This window comes from Erpetoichthys calabaricus, chromosome 8 (assembly GCF_900747795.2).
Source record: "Erpetoichthys calabaricus chromosome 8, fErpCal1.3, whole genome shotgun sequence".
Classification (NCBI taxonomy): domain Eukaryota; kingdom Metazoa; phylum Chordata; class Cladistia; order Polypteriformes; family Polypteridae; genus Erpetoichthys; species Erpetoichthys calabaricus.
In genome coordinates, this window is record NC_041401.2 from 155,510,381 (window position 1) to 155,515,749 (window position 5,369).

At 34.9% G+C, this 5,369-nt stretch overlaps 1 pseudogene; it reads left to right on the forward strand.

Annotated features, from left to right (window-relative positions):
* The first annotated feature begins 414 nt into the window (after positions 1 to 414).
* Positions 415 to 4,966, forward strand: LOC114656635 (G2/M phase-specific E3 ubiquitin-protein ligase-like; annotated as a pseudogene).
* The last annotated feature ends 403 nt before the right edge of the window (positions 4,967 to 5,369 follow it).

Here is a 5,369-nt window from a genome sequence, read left to right on the forward strand (position 1 = left end):
AGAACATGCAAACTCCACGCAGGGAGGACCCGGGAAGCGAACCCAGGTCTCCTTACTGTGAGGCAGCAGCGCTACCACTGCGCCACCATGCCACCCCTTAACATAACTAACAAAATACTAATATCAACTTATTATAATCTAACTAACAAATGGATTTTACAACAGGTAATGGAATGTATTTTCCTAGTGTACTGTATATTTATGCAATTTAGGAGTATTGTGAAGAAAATGTAAAGAAATTCATGATGTATGTGTTTTTTTTTTTTTTTGTTAAAAAGAAGCACACCTTTGTATCTCATCTTTTAACAAGCAGTGTTACCTGTAGTGGTTATAAACTAAAGGTCACATATTACGAGTAATTATACTAAACAATATCGTGGAAGTAGTTGAACTAAATACATATCAATACATTTTATGGTTCATAAATGATTACAATTATTCTGTCCATAATGTATTGATATTCAATTCTGTTCATTCCAGAAGAACAACCGTGCCCATCATATAAACAGTTCATGGACTACAGAAACTTCAAATCAAAAGAAAGACAGTCCTTTATCTGTGGGTCAAAGAGACGACTAAAACAAGAACAGAGACAAGTTCAGGTTAGGTGGCTTAACTGTTTGTGTCATGTATACAAGACAATGGTTACAGGGACAGTTATTGTTTAATGAGTGGACACATTTGGTGTTTAACTTTCTGTGCAACAAACTTATAAATATATAATTTACAGAAAACTCATTCTGTTTATTTTTATTTATCTAGATAAACATAGGATTGATGGTGCCAAATGGAAGTGATTTAAAACCTGTAAGAGGGAAAACACTCCCATTATTTACAGACCCTCTGGTAGCAGCGCCTGATCTGCTGAAACTAGCTGTCCAGAAAATGAGAACATTTAACAAGGACATGGATGAAGGGCCATATATACTTTTGTATCCAGATTGCTCAGAGGTGGTCAATGTGCCTGGGACAGAAAGGCCATTCATATTGGCAGAATATAAAAAGGAAACAGGAAAGGCATATTGCAAGATCTCTCTTTTTATATGCCTTGAAAAAGACTTTAGAAGAGGTTAGTGGATCTGATGATTTAGCACTTTTATATATTTCACAGTGCTGTGACATACTGTACATAATAATGTGTTGATTTTGTTTCCTTTAACTGTAGTGGATGTTAGCTCAGAATCAGACTCAGATTCTGAAATTTTTGTTACAAGTAGGAGCACAATTGAATTCAATCAGGCTGACACTGTGGTGAGTTAATTTAGAAAAGAAATATACTGAATGGTTGCATTAATTATCTAAACCAGAGCTGTTCTGTGCATAATGCTTGCCAATATTTTGGTTCAACAGAGGCTAGCTACTTAGTAACGTCTGTAATTGAGTTTGAAAATACATTCCTGCATTGTACTTGGACAAACAGTAGGATTTACATTTTAAATGGCATTTGGTGTAACACATGTGAATCATTTTGATTATTGTTCAGCCGGTTTATCTGTCAGAAATACTAACAACTTGCCATGTTTCAGCAGGCAATATTTCATTGATAAGTATTTATGTAGTAAGAGAAGACTAATATAGGCTGTATAAAATTGTTCAGAATTTTATGCTTTTTCCCTCAGGTTTTTGAAGACTGCAACCAAAGTACACCCAAACACAAACTAGAAGATGTAGTGTAAGTACCAATTTGCAAATGTAAGTAATCTGTAAGCTGGTAATGTGATCAAATCACATGTTTGGGACAGACCCTTGAGTTTATGTTGAGACCACAGTTTTTACTCTAAATATATGAAGTTGTAAATAATGTAAGAATATTTTGAAATTTAGCAAAATTATCTAGATTATTATAACTTACCATAATTTTAAATTTCCTTTTTTAACTCCATGATACTTTGTTGTACTAAAGTAGTAATTTTAACATGTTTCAGAGATGCATCCAAACAGTCATCAACGATTCAAGCTGGACAGGTAAGTATTGAACCAAATGTTACCTCATAATATTTTTTTCTTTCAGTTTTGTTTTGTGTTGTGTTGGACATTTAAGTTCCCCATGTCACTTTATTTTTCAGATAGTAATATCTGATACTGAGGATACTCTACCTGAATAAAATGTGACTAAGTCCACCTACTACAGGTAAGCAAAAAAAAATGGACAAAATGTGACTATTCCCTTGGTAGACGTTTTTAGATTAGATAAAAAATAAACTGGCAAGTTGTTTCTAAAATATCTGTAGAATGGTTAACTTACAAAAAATACTTCAGGGATTTACTTAGGTTGGAAATTACTTAAGAAGAATGTTTTAGTGTAAAATGGGTGGAGTTGTCTTTTAACATAGGAATGGTAATTTCTTTACAGTAAATATACACACCTTTATGCACCATGTGTTGAAGAAGAGGATGAAGAGCCAGTTCCTGTAAATTTGGGGAATTTATCAGACACAACCATGTAAGCTGGTAGTTATTGACAATAGCAATAGGTATTCTCTGTGCACTTAATGGTAAAAGATTGAATTACTTCTGTGATAATATGTGAAAGAATCCCTTTACTGCACATCAGTGTTGTGCAAAAAATAGAAAACTGTGTACTGTCTGGCATTTCACAAATGTAACTCAGTCTTGTGTAATTCTAGAGAGGAGGTAAACATTACACTACCTAATGTCATTGCAAAGCTGTCACATCATATTGATCATGGAAGAGTTAGCCGGTTCAACATTGCAAGGTCAAATGTCTGGGATGGAGCAGTCCGAGGTTTCAAGCGTGCAACATATTCAGAAACCTGTGATATGCTGGTCAGATTTACTGATGATGCTGGTGTCTTTGAGGATGGAATTGATACAGGTGGTCCAAGACGAGAGTTTCTAACTCTACTGATGAACCATCTTAAAGACCGACCAATTTTTGATGGACCAACAGGACAACGTTACTTAGTCTACAATGCAAATGGTATGTCTACATAGTGTTAAGATGTGTGACTTGTAATTATATATCACATCACTTATACACTTTGTTACTTGAACTGTTCCAGAGATATTTAACAACAACATGCTTAGGGTTGTCTTGATTTTAATGCATCATGAAACATATTTGTATGTTTCCAAAAGTAGTTGCTAAATATGTGTGGAACAGTAGAAATAACATTAAAAGCAATTTGAAATTGTGGTTCGAATTGTAAATCACCCAAAATTCTAAAATATGAATGATTTTCATTCATAGCTCTCAGGGAGGATGAGTACTTCTTGGCAGGAAAGATGATTGCAGTATCAGTTGTGCATGGAGGCCCAGGTCCGCATTTCCTCTCGGAAGATCTTGTACTGTATCTTGCAGGCCAGCCTTCATTCAAAGCAACAGTGAATGATGTAACTGAAGAAGAAATAAAGAAAGCTTTGCAATAGGTAGGAAAAGCATAATGCTATAGTAAGGCAAGGTTTATTTATTAGGTTCTGCAATGCTTTGAGAAAATCATTACTTCCTTGATAACATATAGAGTAATGCATTTATTGTTCTGTGATTGTACAAGATATAGGGTTAAACTAGATAAGTAACAGAACAGAAATTTATGAGATAACTGTGTATACTGTATATGCCCCTTTTTTTTTGTGTTTTAGATTGACCGTGCTGCTTCTGTTGAAACTTTGCGAGAATGTACTTTAAAACATAGCACAATGTTACAGACAGCTGATTGTCTGAGATATGTGGCTACTCTTGAAGAAAAGAGAACAATTGTGTCAGACTACCTCCGATGGTATATTATCGACCGTAACTCATGTGTAATTGACAGGTACCATCATATCCTAGTCTTACAATTTTTGTAAGTTACATCGCCATGTTAAAAGCAAACATGATGTCAATCTGCAATTCAGTTGTTAACAAGCAACTTACAACTACTGCATTATTAGTGAAGGCCAGTTCCAATAATTTTCAACATATATTATTTCAAAAAGGGTTTCTGGTGATGAGTCAGGGTCACAAATGTTTTAGTCGATAGTGATTTTAGGGAAATGTCCTGGTCCTTTTGCAGTTTCCCATCTCATTTCAACAGTAGTACATAGGGGCAGGCATGCTGTTCAAGCCTTCAAACCATCTAAAATAAGTGATCTAAAACCAGAAACTCAGAAAGGCTTTAAGAACATACCCCATTGACTCATCTTTAAAGGGAAAATGCAAATGCAACACTAAGTTTCACTAATATGACCCGATACACTAAAACACATTTTTGACTCTGTCAGCAGCAGAAAAATCTTAAAACCTTAGACGCTGAAAATTACTGGAGTAATCATGTTTTTAATATACTGTCCATACACATACACTATGTGATTAGCACTTTATAGCAGTGTAACAGTGTATTTTGTACTTTTTAGATTTAAAAATGGTCTTTCAGCTCTTCAGATTTTGACTGCACTGCAGCAGCATCCTTCTTTGATGATCCCTGTGCTGTGCCATCAGAAAAGAAGGTCGCTGCTCTTGAACTTGAGGGACTTTTCAAACCTGACCTCAGTCCATCAGGGAGCAACATGAGACTCAGAGAAGGACAAGCATTAGGCTACTGGGCTGACTATCTCCTTGATTGTGAAGGTTTGCAAATAGATTGCATAATTATTTATTTTACAAGTAGTTAAAAATAATACTTAACAATATGCCAAGATGTGCATGAACAATTCTGTTTCCTTACAGAAGGTCAGGCTGCTGTTTGCGTGGAAGATGTTTTCATGTTTGCAACTGGACTAACTTCACTTCCCCCGTCTGGATTGGAACCACTGCCAAGGATTGAGTTCCTGGATGATTCACCGTTCCCAATGGCAAACACGTGTTCAAACACAATGAAATTACCACTGCTGGATTCATACAAGGTGTTTAAATCACATATGGATTTTGGAATTTAGAATTCTCCAGGATTTGGCAGTTTTTAAATCAGGTGTGATTAGGTCCACTAGATGTGGATAAGTGTGTGCCTTAAATCACTGCAGCTACAGAACTTGCATCCATCTGCACTGGTGGACGCACTTTTTTGCACTATTATTTAATTTTGTAATAAAACTCTGCTGCATTTGTATATTTGAGATTTTGAAGAAACCACATTTGATTACTGCTTAAGCAACAACTGAAGATGTTTTAATGTGTTCTTGTTTATAGTATGTTACATTTGGACAGTTTCATCAAATCCTGAGATCTGAAAGAGAGACTTCCTGGTAATAAAGCCAAATCAAGAGTACTTGAAATTAAACATTTATTTTTGATACTTAAATAATAGTGTAATAAATATTTTATACTTTTGCCTTACTTTTACTCCAGTTTATTTCATTTCACTTTATTTACAATAATTTAGGACAGATTTGGAAGTTTTTCCAGTAAAATTTAAAATTCACAGACAGCA